The 14,156-nt window shown below is 41.2% G+C and overlaps 1 protein-coding gene across 4 annotated transcripts in view; it reads right to left on the minus strand.

Annotated features, from left to right (window-relative positions):
* Window positions 1-14,156, minus strand: part of Ncoa7 (nuclear receptor coactivator 7) — a 149,448-nt gene that overhangs the window by 64,604 nt on the left and 70,688 nt on the right. The gene's annotated exons all lie outside the window — the stretch shown is intronic.

Below are 14,156 nucleotides of genomic sequence, written 5' to 3' on the forward strand. Positions count from 1 at the left end.
ATAAAGTTGGCTATTGCATGAGACTTTAGTCTGCCTCCTTTTGAGACTCCATTTTCCCAACTCCGTTCTCAGGAGCAGTAAACAAGAAGGGAAGTGATTCAGTTAGTAAAGTACTTCTCTGCAGGCATAAGGACCGGAGTCACATCTCCCACGAAGAAAGCTGGAGTGTGGCATCTGTGATCCCAACATCGTAGGGGCAGAAGAAACAGGCCGAGCTTGCTGGCCAATTAGTCTAGCGGAAAGGGTGATCTCCAAGTTTAGTGAGACCTGTCTCACAAAATAAGGTAGAGACTATGTGGTGTGTGCACACCATTGGGCTATGCTAAAGAGGTGGAGGCAGGAGAATTATGAGTTCCAAGCCAGCCTAGGTTACAAATTTTCAATAAATAAGACATTTGACATGGGACTCTGGCCTCCACATACACAGGTGCATAACCCTTCTTGCCGGAGTCTAAGGATATGAAATCTTTGAGGTGGAGTTTAAAGTGACCCGGTCACTTGACTGTCTTGAGCTGTCACAATGACATCTGGCAGCTAAGGTAGAGTGAATTTCCTGATACAGATCAACTTCCCGGACATGTCTGATTGTGGGTAAATCTTTTCACTGCAGTAACATCACACTGGGAAAATCACAGGCACCTGTCAAAGCCACAAACCAAACAAAATCCTCTACAGCTAGCCAAATTAAAAAAAAAAAAAAGCAGAAAGTAACTGGCCAATTTTAAGAATCAGAAGCATCTTTGTGCCCTAGTTGCACAATGGAAGGTTTCACTTTACTTCTTTGAGTTAGCTGTAAAGATGGCCAACTCTGCATCTCAGTGAATGAAATCAAGACAGGCTCTGCACCATACAGTCCACAGACAATAGAGACTTTATGGCCCTGGAGAGGGGTAGGAAAGGGCAGGTACAGTTCCAGGAAAGGACAGAGATCCAACTCAAGCACTGAAGGGAGGGCCTATGATGATCAAGAATGCATCTGTCTCCCAGTGACCTTAGCACCTCCACTTCCAGCCGCAGGCCTCCTCAGAGTCCCCTTACACCTCCCAAATTCTAACTCTCCCTTATTTCAAGGATTTGAAGCCAATACGTAAATGTATCTATGGATAGAAGAGGAAGCCAGCCCTGCATTCCTCAAACATTATTCTGAACAAAGCAACTGAACATTTTACTAGCCTTATCTACAAGATAAAGTGAAAATGGGCTATATGAGACCCTGTTTCAAAGTAACATTTGGGATGGGAATGTCGCTCAGTTGGGAGAGTGCTTGCCTAGCTTGCAAGAAACCCTGGATTTAATCACTAACAATGTATAGTAATCCCAGAAAGTGGGAGGTTGAGGCAAGAGGATCAAACAGTCAAGGCCATCATTGGCTACACAGAGAGTCTGAGGGCCACCCTTGGCTAAGTGAGGCCTAAAATGTTCTAAAACATTTAAATAAATAAAGATAAGATTATCCGGATACAAGTCCAGATGATGAAATAGTGCCCTCAGCACCCACTCTACAGAAGAAAGATGGTTTCAATGGCATTCAAACGAGAGGAAAGCAGAGACAAAGGAAACATTGTCTGTGTCTCGAGATGGTCCAAAGAACCCCTGCTTTATGTCCCAATACTGGAAACCGATGCATTCAGCTCTAACAGTTTGATGTCATGAAACAGAAAATCAGATCATGTGCTATCTCATTTATGTCACCAAACATCTGACTACAATTTCACTTTGGAATAAAAAGAAAAAAATGAGTGGGTTTCACTGGCTTCGTGATAGAAAGCAAGTTACTTGAAAGTGTTCTATATTAAGTCTGTCATCTATAACATAAAGAACTGTCTGATAATGTCACTGAGGAAACAGTAAGATGCATGGGATTCGGTATGAATCTTGGAGCTGGGCAGAGAGTAAGTGCAGCTGCTGTTATTGTTAGTCATGGTGCAAATGGCACATGTATGCAGCCATTTAAATAGTTGAGTGCTAAAATTCCTAAGGCATCGTCAAAAAGGTTTCATTCCAGAAATGCGGTCATGTGGTATTGGGATGACAGATTATTAAAAATCACTTAAAAGAAAAAAAAAAACTCTTGTTGATCACTTGGACACATGCCCCTCTCACCTCCCAGAGCATCTGGTATGTTCCACTGCATTTTTAAAATAACACAATAATAGCAAAAAACATTACAATTGCTAAAAAACTAATGATAGAATGAAATGCCTTAACCTCCCCCAAAGTTATATAAGCAGCAAGGACCACTAAGGAGACTCTCTGACCTGTTGAGCAGAGACCTTTCTTGAATTGTCAGGCATGCTGAGGTGGCCTTCAGATGATGTAGGTGCCTCTGAGCCATTCCTGATCCTTAAGTAACCTCCTATACATATTCCCTTAAGTAACTCCAATCAACACATTTGTTCATCAAGTTGGACATGGGTGGTATTTTTACTTTAGGCAGTCACTAGTTCCCTATCTAAGATGAGCATCTGATGTTTGGTCATGTCTCCGCAAGAGTAGTGTCACAGAATGCACTTACAGATGTACAGTGGTTGGCTAATTACTTAAAGTCACCCCGAACTTTAGTTCATGCGTGTGGCTTGGCCCTTCACTTTTCAAAGGATGCCTCGAAGCCTTCTGGACATGAACTCTTCCAGTCTACTAAATAACAACATAGTGTTATATGAAGCCAAATCTAGTCATTTATAAAGAAAACAAGCTACCTTTGGAATGGAGATAAATTCAGAAACAGTAGGGGTCACGGAGACAGCTTGGAAACCTCACAGATAAAGAGGGGATCTGTGGTTCACACTGGACTTCTCTTTGAAACACTATAATGCAGGAACACTGATGTGCTCAGGACTATGCTGGGAAACTAAACGCTCCTAAAGTAGACTCCTGTAAACTGAGACAAGACTTCATATCATAAACCCAAAGCAATTATGAAAAACACATCAGTGGACCAGTAATGTAATTCAGTGGTAATACACTTGCTTAGGATGTATAAGGCCCTGGGTTTGATCCTCAGCACCAGAGCAGGACAAAACAAAAAGAAAACACTAGCCAATATCAATACAAGAATCTCTACAACAGAGTTTATATGCAGTTATCTTGGAGTCTCTTATCTAAATGAAATATAGGGTTTTAAGTTGGAAAAAGCAACAACAACAAACAGGCTATTAGCTAGTTAATTTTCTCCCTAAAGAACCAACATTATCACAAGAAAATTTATAAAATTGCTTAGAAAAGTGTCCAAACAAAGTAATTTTTTTTGGTCTTTCAAGACAGGGCTTCTCTGTGTAGCCCTGGCTATCCTGGAACTTGCTCTGTAGACCCGGCTGGCCTCAAACTCAATAGATGTAATAGAAATGGAACTGGGGAAGTCCCAAACATGGTATTTTCTACCAATAAGATGCCTAGCAATAAATATATCATGATAATAATAAGACACATATTAAGAAAGATTTAAAACTTCAGTGAAGACTATACATGGAAGTTTAGATAAAGGAAGAGGCATACAATGCTCTCACAAAGGGAATCTCATCTTTATAACTATGTCACTTCCTTTTCCAATTAAAATTTAGATTAAATGCTGCTTAACTGAAAAATAAAGTTATTTTAGAGGAGAAACACTGAATTTATAATTAGCTTTATCTAAAAGCAGAAACATATAAAACAATCAAATGATATTTAAATGTATGTATTTATATTTTAAATATATTTCAGAGAAATAATCACAGAATCATACAGACTGCTGTTTTGTAAAGCTACAGCAATTAAAACATGGCAGCCTATAACAAAAAGCTGGACATTTAGTGGAGAGTAAAAACACCATTAAAAAACAGTGAGAAAAGCTGGATTTCCTTACAGATACCATTTAACTTCCTCGTGGCGGGCAGGTTTAGTTTGGGCATTAAATAGACAACAAATGGGTCTAATTCTGTTTTTTAATCCCCATGCAAATTTGAATAAATATGTCAAATAGGGATGTCAATTAAGATTAGACAAGGTAATTCTGGAAAAGCAATCTAGAGTGAGAGAAATAAGGGATTAAAGATAACTAAAGGCGGCTGGGTAAACAGAAAAGGTTAGACCACTGACATTCGTACAGATGGACTCAGGATTTTATAATAAAGCCAGATGTAGTGACACATGCCTTCAGTCTCAACAACTCAGAAAGAAGGCTGAGGCAGGAGGATCAGCTGAGTTCATGAGTTTGAGATCAGCCTAAGAAACACAATAAGACTCTATAAGTGACTTTGAATAAAATATAGGATTTGGATTTCTTCAAAAAAAGGAACTGGTAGGATGCTCACATCGCTTCACTTAATATGCCAATGCTGCTAGTTAGAGTTACTGAGAGATGAGCAACTGAAAAAACTAAATGATGAACTGTTACAACTTTGAAAAGAAATGAACACACGTGTCAGGAAGGACTACACTCTGTATTTTACCCTCTGACATAAAGAAGATCATGGAGTACATGCTACTTCCTCTTTCTCTGAAGTACGGCACACCCCGTATACTATTATGATTGGTCAGCAGTGATATCACTTAATGTCGTTAGTGTTTAACTAAAGTTGAATCATACTGGATGGAAATCTAGAGGTGTCCCAAGGGCAGAGAAGCTGCCCTTGGAAGCTAGCTAGAAGCTAGCTAGCTAGCTGCCCTAGAAGCTCTGTCTTAAGGACTCTTCTACTACACAAAGTCCTGCATGACAGTCCTTCTGAGAAATGAATGCAATAACCCGTGTGACAGTCCCTAAACTATGTCAGGACAGTTGTATTGGTCAGCATCTGATTTATATCAGCCATAAACCCAATGGCTGTTTTGGGCATGCCTACACAGATGACTAATAATCCTAGTGTCCTAATACTAGTGAATTCATTTAAGTAGGTTAAGTGTCAAATTTACCATCATTAAAATTACAGCCTGGGGAGGAAAGTTCACCTGCAGTCCCTTTTTTTCTATACTAAGAAACAAGAATGTTCTGGGGGAAGTGTCAAAGACTCTAGAGCTCTGTTTGTGTTGGCTTGGTTTTGCTCCAGAGCTGACTTGCAGGGAAGAGAGCTATGCCTGAATCATCACTCTGGCTTTGGTGTCAGAGGGCAGCACGTTAGTTTCTGTCACATGTTAGCCCACATGTACATTGGTGAATTCCTTAGCATCTCATTTCTTAACTTGGTAAAACAGGCTGCTGCTTCCTGTTGTACATCATGGGAAATCATGAAGTCAATGGGGAAAGAAAGCATCCAGCCCATAGCATTCATTCACTCATCCAAAAGACAATCTTTCCAGCCTTCCTTCCTTCCTAAAGCTTGTTTCTTCTCTCCTTCCTGCCCTTTTCCACCTTTCAAAAGTTCTTAAAAAAAAATCTGTTTCCCCATTTTATGTAAATGGGTCATGGGTCTAATTGGATAAATTAAATTCTAAAAGAAAATATAGGAAATATAAAAAGTCAGTCACACGTGAATCAAAATTATACCGAATCTGTGTACTGGTAGCAAATAAACAACAGAGCTAAAGTTTCCACCATTCTAAGAACTGGGAATTCCAGATCAAAGGCCTGGCAAATGCCCTCACCCACTGCACAGAATGTGCATGCTCACTGTGTCCTCACGTGGCAGGACGGGGCAATAAGGCCTCCTTTATTAGAGGCCTTAATTGCAATCACAAGAGTGCTACCATCAAGCTCTATGGATTTCCCAAAAGACCATACCAGCCAATCTGACTGCCCTGGGCATGTGCACTTACATTTTTATACTTTAAAAAAAATTACATGTATTTATTTACTCTCTGTCTCTTTGTCTGTCTGTCTCTGTCTGTCTGTCTCTGTCTGTCTGTCTGTCTGTCTCTGTGTGTGTGTGTGTGTGTGTGTGTGTGTGTGTGTGTGTGTGTGTGTGTGTGTGTGTAAATACTTTTGGGCCATGGTGCACACTTGGAGGTCAGAGGACAACCTTGGAGAGTAGGTTCCTTTCACCATGTGGGTCCAAGGGGTTCAGCTCAGGTCATCAATCTTGGCAGCAAACCTTTTATCCTCTTAGCCATCTTCCTGGCCCAAGGCAACGCACATTTTAACCTATGAATCTGGAGGGACACAAATCCCAACCATAGCACTCATTTGAACAAAATAACAGAAATACAATTCATTCATCTGGCCCCCATTTAGAGACAGCCAATGTTCATCTTCTAGTGACTCTACTTACAGCTTTTCTTCATCTGATTTTTTTATAGGTGATTTTTTTTAATGAAAATAGAACCACATTTTAGAACTGTTTCTCACTACATGGTTTTGGGAAGTTTCCATTTAATTAATTCTATGACCCCATCATTTAAAAACGGTACCTAGTAATACATTTCATGTCATGTTAATTATTTTTTCATGCTATTTTTTTTTAAAGTACAATGAAAGTCACTACAGTGAAATCTTTTAATATGCTCATGACATAGCAGAAAGAACTGTTGGGTCAAAGCATATACAAAAAAAAGCAAGGCTTTTAGTAAATACAGCCAAACTGTCTGCTACAAAGACTCTCCACCAGCAATCTGTTCTGTGATTCTGATCTTTATGTCCCTCAGAATTCCTGTGTTGAAATTCTTACCCCCAAGATCATGGTATTTGGAGATGGAAACTAGCACGTGGCCAGATCACCTAGACACAGCATCATGAATTAGTCCAAGAGAGACCCCTGCCCTGGCTTCCCCCATATACCTGGTGGAGGAAACAGTCCCCACTAAGCTCAGAATTTACCAGAACCTTGTTCTCAAAAGATTTTCCAGCCTAGAGACTATGACAGTTCTGCTCTTTATAAGGCACCCAGTCTCTGAGACTGAGTGTTTTCCTATTGCCTTTTCTGCCTCACTTGATGACAACTTGATTCTTCAAGCTGAAACGACCACTAACCCGCTGTTGTCCAACACATGGGTATTTCCCATGCTGTGCGATTTTCCACTGTCCATAACACACATTCAGGGAGTGAGACTTGCGTCACACTGATGGCTCTGGAGTCAAGATCAGATGTGGGAGAACTGGGTTTTGAACGTGCAGCTTCTCGTCAGCAGCAGCATTTCTTCGTTTCAACAATGACAAGCACAGGTTACAGGAGGCTGTGCTGGTGAAGGCATGGAGGGTTTCAGAGAACAGGGATGTTCTCCTTGACGCAAAGCCAGTACAGTCACAGGCGGTTTTACAGGAGGCATTTGCTTCACTGTTACTTACAGAGAGACACTGACATTCGAATTTAACTCTGCTCCAAACTTTGGAACAATTTCACTTTAGAACAAGACTTATCAGTGCTGATGCTTTGAATTCTTTTAAGTAAGGTAAGTTTTACAGACAGGCTGGACAGAAATTTCACAGCAGTATTGATGCCGAAAGTAGAGCATGGGACAAGAAACAAGAACACCGTCACACTGAAGCCCAAGCTGGGGGCTGGGGAGGCATCAAAGTCATGATCAACATAACCTTCTCTCTCCAGGTCTCTGCGAACTTCTGGGGATGGAGAAACACGTGGGCCCTTCAGACTGTGAAGTACTTATAAATGCCACCAGGCCAGAGGGCAGAAATCACCCGAGATGGGCATTCCTCCCACTGGAAATTCTCGCTCTCTGTTTTTCCTCTGTTCTTGGTTCTCAGTATTTGTTCATCTGAGAATTATACAATTGGTTTAGTCATTTATAAACTTCATAATTTACATAATTATACAGTTGGTGAATTACTGCATCAAAATGAGGGCCTAGATCAGGATTTTGCGGAAACCAGAATGCATCTTATATTCACGCTCATAACTATATATATATTTTTAGGTTTATTTCTTGTGATGTTCATCACCAATCAACTTCTTTTCTTAAAGCCAACATTTCCATGTATTTAAGATGAAATGTTCTCTCCATCTCAGTTATTTATTTCAGGAAATATATGTAAAAACATGCTAGCAACATGTTTCTGGACACTTGATGCATCTGAGGCTGTCTTGTCTTTGAACTTGGAAAACAACTTTCGCCTCTCAACTGAAGATGTTCATTGTTCCAGCACAGACTACTAAATCAGTACCTTGTTCTCTTCTTTGCCCCCTCACAACAACTGTTTTTTTGTTTGTTTTACTTTTTAGACAACACATCTCTGTGTAGTTCTGGCTGTCCTAAAATTTACTATGTAGACCAAATTGGCCTTAAACTCACAGAGACTTGCCTGCTTCTGCCTTCCCGGTGCTTAGATTAAAGACGTGCACTACGATGTCTGGACTAGCAACAAAATTTTATACTTTTACTTAAAAATATTTGCCAAGCCATTTATCCAAGACCCATAAATCCCTCCTACAGTTAACCTACATTTTCTCCTTCATCCTGCCCTACATAGGGAGAGCTCTTTCAATTTCTCTGCTCAGATAAGTGCTTCTGCTCCTGACTGTACACTTCCTGTCTCACGGGGCTTGGACTACTGCTTCTGTTCCCACGCTTTTTGTCTTTTCACCAAGAATGTGTTTTATTCTCAGATCCTTCCTCTATGTCCCCTGACATCTGACATCTTCCCTCTTTCCTCCTTAGCTACATTCCTGTGTATTCTAGGAAAATATTAACTAGGTCATTTCCTTGTACTGGAAATTGGACTGCATCTTGGATCTTCAAGCATGTTCTCTACCACTGAGAGCCATCTCCAGCCCCTTAACGTCTGGATACAGTTTCTTCACATGAAAATCGTTTTTCATCCTGTATCCTTTCGGCCTCTCAAATCTAAAGTACAGGAAAGCTCTCTACTCTTGAACAGAAGACTATATATTATTATATACTAATGGCCTGGCTTATTTATGCTTCAAAATGAACTTATGAAAATAATATTATATATAACCTTGACATTCTAAACCTGTGAGTTGCAACAAAAACCTAATGACAGATATGAAACTTACCCATGTGGTTTTAAAGAGAAAAAAAACAAAACCCTCAGAAAAAGTGATCAGTGTGTGGAAAGTCGTTGAGGTTGTCACTGTGGGAAAGAACCCAGTTATGGGTTACTTTCATGTTTTCATGAGAAACACAAATCTGCAGCAAGTGAAAGCAGAGAACTTCCGTTTCTGAACTTTTTCCTACCAATCTTCTGAATGCAGGATGGGAAACTGTGATTGAAAGTGATAACCAGAGACAGGATAGACTTGTTAATGGGAAACTACATGAAGCTGAGGTTACACCGTGCATGTTCAACCCTGCACCAGGAGGCTCAGCAGAATGATCACGAAATTGAGGCCAGCCTGGGCAACACAGTAAGCCCATCATCTCAGGAGAAAAGAAGACAACAATAAAAGGAAGGAAGGGTAGAAGGGAGGAGGGGAGAGGGAAGTAGAACAGAAAGAGAGAAAGGGGAAGAAGAAAAGGGAGGGGTGTGGGAAGGAGGAGAGCCACATTCACGGCAAAGAACTTCCTTAAACAAATCTGTGCCTTTGGTAATCTCAAAACGCCATGCTCCTACATATGTCCTTTATTTTTATTATAATGGCCACCCAAATAAAATTCTTTTAAAAGTTTCTACATTGCTATCTAGGATCCTTGGCATTAACACTTTATAATAAGATATGACGATATTTTAATAATCCACCTTATTCCAAGTTGCCTTATTTTCCTGACTTATAAAATCTCTCCATCTCTTCTCACCCTTGCACCTACATAGATGTTTCCTACATTGGAATCTCTGCATTTCTAACATTCCCATTCTACCAACATGATTTAGAAAGGAAGATGTGCAGTATTCTAACACTAAAGATTAATGAATAATGTATTCTTTTAACACAATATTTTATTGCTAATTTAATAGGGTTTGATCTTCAGGAAATTTTGGGAGATTTTGAAATGCTCCAACGAATTGTATAAAACTTGGCTTGGCATGGTTGTACATACTTTTAATCCCAGCATGGCAAAGGCAGGGGCGGGGGGCAGAGGGCAGAGGGCAGAGGGGCAGAGGGGCAGAGGGGCAGAAGGGTAGAGGGGCAGTTTTTCTCAAAACTCAGTAATAGCTAATTTTTAAAGTATAGTAAGACACAGAACCACCAAACAATTTTTTTTTAAAATTATTTATTATATATATATAATACTTATATATTATCGATATTAATTACTTATATATATATATATATATACATGTATACATACATACATACATACGTGTGTGTGTGTGTGTGTGTGTGTGTGTGTGTGTGTGTGTGTGTGTGTTTTTGTCTGCATACAAGTCTGTGCACCACATGCATGCAGTGACTGAGGAGGCCAAAAGAGGGCATTGGAGCCTTTGGAACTGAAGTTACAGACAGTTGTGAGCCACCATGAAGGTACTGGGAACTGAAACTGGGTCCCCTATAAGAGCAGCAAGTGATCTTAACCTCAGAGACATCTCTTCATGCCTCCTACACAACTTCCTAAGCAATCTAAATAGAAGTTAAAAGAAAGAAGTTCTATATATTAGCAAATATAGGTGCAAGCAGAGAAAGGTTGAATTCACCTGTCTAGAAGCCTTCAATATTTACTGACTCTAGGTAATGTGATAGATGTTGGATCTTGAGTTATCTGATGCAAGCTGTCTTAATGTGATTACTTCCTTTCCTACCCTTTTCTCAAAAACAAAATAGAACATTTACAGAATCAGGGCCATGTTGTTACAATGAGGCAATTCTGGTGACTCAATCTCTCCAAAACATTCTCTACTGGCATCTTATCGAGGTGTCAGGAGATAGTAATGACTTATTGCCCAAGGCTTCGGTGAGTCACAGATAAATCTATCTGGAAAAGCAAAACCATTATGTTTTTAAAAATATCCTTCTGCAATGCACAACGTTCAACAAATAGAGGGGGAAAACTCCTGCAGGGTGTGGTGGCATAAGGAGGCAGAGGCAGGTGGATCTGTGAGTTTGAGGCCAGCCTGGTCTATACCGTGTATTCCAGGATAGCCAGAGCTACACAGTGAGACCCTGTCTTGAGAGAAAAAGAAACAGAAAATGAACTCCCTTATAATTTCAGTACCCAGATAAGACAACTCTCACTTACACCTTCTCCATCTGCATTTCTGAGCCCATGCTGACACTGAGCATCACTAGCTTCTTCTTTTGCATCTGTTTGTTCCTTGGATCACTTCCTCTACACACAGACTCACCTCACATCTGTAAGGAGCAATTAACCAGGCCCCTGGAGAGAAACGACTTAGCCCTTCAAAAACACAGCCATACAAAAACTCGTCCATGAAATAATGGAGTTCCCTGAACTCCGAGTTTTACAAATCTAAATCTTGGCAGACAAGACCCTCACCTTTCAAGTCTCCTCACCCTCCTTCCACAACCAGAGTAGCACCACAGAAAGAAGCAGGGCCCTGGAACAGGAATGAATTTTGACTCAAGGTCTGAGGCTCCCCCTGGTGGTACAGAGCCACATCCAGGGATGGGACTCTAGAAGGTAACAGATTTTATGAGGCCAATCAAATTGGAGCTGGTGTAGGTCAACTATGGTAAAACGTGGTAAGAGCCAATGAAGCCTAAAATTTAGTTTTCTACCCAGAGGCTTGATCCCCGCACTGGATTTTCCTGATGAAATGCCCCAAGTCTCCAAGCCAGTGGCCATCACTGCCACAGTTAAGAGATGACATGATGACATCTCTTTACTTATTGCTACCAAGGAAAACCACGTGGCAATTTCAACCCAATGACTATACTGTTACCAATATCCTCTAAAATTCTCAGGAAATGGAAACGAATAAAACCAGAGTATTTATTCATCTATACACTTGTTCTGCTACTGAATGCACATGGAAAGAGTATCTCTCAGGACAGGGAAGTAACTGATTCACTAATGTGCTTGCCCTATATGTATAAAGACCTGAGCTTGATCTCCAGTATCTATATAAAACAAAGTCTAATAGGATGGCCCATGTAATCTCAGTGCTGGGAGGCTGAGATGGAACTTTGGGGCTTCACTGATAGCCAGGCTAGCCTACGAGATGAGTTACAGGCCATTGAGAGATCCTGTACAAAATACAAAGTAGATGGTTACTGTGGAAGAATGCTGAGGCTGGCCTCCACACATGAACACAGGAGTGTCTGTCACACATACACACACACACACACACACACACACACACACACACACACAAAGAGCACCTGTCATGGTAGAAATAGTACAGGGTCTAAATCACCCCAGCCTGTGAACAGAGAACGGATAAATGCAGGTGGAGATCAGGCCTGGCCTGGACAGAGCCAGGAAGGATGCTCAGAAGACAAGGTAACTGAACTGATTTTGTGAGGTCAGGAAAAGTCAGCAAGGAAAAGACAAAGAGTAGTATTTTAAACTCAACAATATACTTTCAACAGATCCCACTACATTAGAAAGCCATTTTAACAAAGCAAGAAGTCGCACAAATCAAAAGGCAACTTTCCTTAATTCTCTTCTTTTTGAAAGAGAGTACACTGACATTTTAAATTATAAGTGCAAGCTTCTTAATTAGTCAGGCACCTCATTCACCAGGGTGGAATGCACAGGACCAATAAGCACATTGGTGGATTGAAAGTAATGGCACCAGTTTAGCTGTAGGTCACAGTGTTTAACCCTCTTTGCCCTCTGTCATGCTAAAAGCTCCATGTTCATGGCTGAGGGCAGACTCCTCATCAGTCTCTGTTGGAGCAACATAAGCAAGGCCTCTCTAACCACCATCCCAGTGCGCACAGCATATCCTTGATGGGTGTGGTCTCACTGATGGTCTCAGTGCTGTGACAACACACCTGGCAGAGCAAATGAAGGAAGGAAGGGCCTACTGGGGCTCACAGTTCAATGGACAGGCCGTTCTGATGGGACGGCAGGGCAGCAGAAGCTCGAAGCAGCTAGTCACACTGCATCCTCAGCCAGCAAAAAGGGAGCAAGGAAAACTTGTGCTCAAGGAATGGCGCTGCCCACTTTTAAGACGGATCCTCCCACCTCAATGAACCTAATGCAAAGAATCCCTTGAGGATATGGCCATAAGCTCAATAATGCCTCCCCGATCCCAGATGTGCCTGGAGGCTTGTGTTGTAGGTGATTCTGGAACCTGTTAAGCTGACACAAACCATCACACACCATTAGGCTGGTTAGGATGTTATGTTAAACACAGAAAGCAGATGTGCCCCTCTGCAACTCTGTCATAATCTGAACCAAGTTCAGGGCCTCCAGAGCAAGTCTGCAAGACCTCATCTCACTGCTTGAACTGCAGGATGCTCTCTGGGCGCTACATCTCTTCTCTGTTTGCCTAGCAATATTAAGTATGTCATAGCCCATATACCTAATTTCTGACACTTGACACCGTCTCTTTGCATCCACTGCAACAGACTCCAGATTGGCACGTGACAGAACAGTAGGTCTGAGACAGGTGATCCAAGTACAGCTAGACATGCCATCATTCCCAGTGTATTTTCAGCAGTGACTGTTCTAAGAAACTCCATAACCTTGTGGACTCATTCTAAATGAGGGGGTTTTGTGGTTGTTTTTAGCTGACACGGGCTAGGCTTTGTCTCCTGCAAAATATTGTAGTCACTACTATCAATACGATTGACCTATTCGTTCCATTTATATTCTACTTATATTCTATTTATAACCATTAAGGAAAAGAAATGGGCCTGGGAAATGGCTCCGTGGGTAAAGTGCCTGCTGCACGAGCTTAAGGATCTGAAGTTTGATTCCCAACACTCATGAGAAAGGCTGGATGCAGTGATGGTCTCCCTATAAAACCAGGGTTACGAGGCGAAGAAGAATTCTCGGAGCTAGTTGGTCAGCCAGTTGAAATGGTGAGCTCCAGGATCAGTGAGACCCCCATCTCAACAAATAAGGTTGAGAGCAATAGAGGAAGGTCCACAAGTCAACCTCTGACCCCTACGTGCCTGCACTAACAAGCACATCTACACACACACACACACACACACACACACACACACACACACACACACACCAACAAAAAACAAGAAACAAAAGCCTATTCTCCTACAGGGAAAATGTTTATCAGCATACAATATGTGGTAGACACATTGCGAGACAACCCAAGTGCAAAGCTGAGTGGAGCACATTATTTCACAGCTCTCCTTTTACATTATACAATATATAAAAAGAGCTGGGGACGTGGAGCAGTTGCTCTATAAGCTGGTGCTATTATTATGATGATGATTCATAAGTCATTGTGCTGTTTTTAG

Source organism: Peromyscus californicus, unplaced genomic scaffold, assembly GCF_007827085.1.
Source record: "Peromyscus californicus insignis strain IS unplaced genomic scaffold, ASM782708v3 Scaffold_22__1_contigs__length_63687245, whole genome shotgun sequence".
Classification (NCBI taxonomy): Eukaryota; Metazoa; Chordata; class Mammalia; order Rodentia; family Cricetidae; genus Peromyscus; species Peromyscus californicus.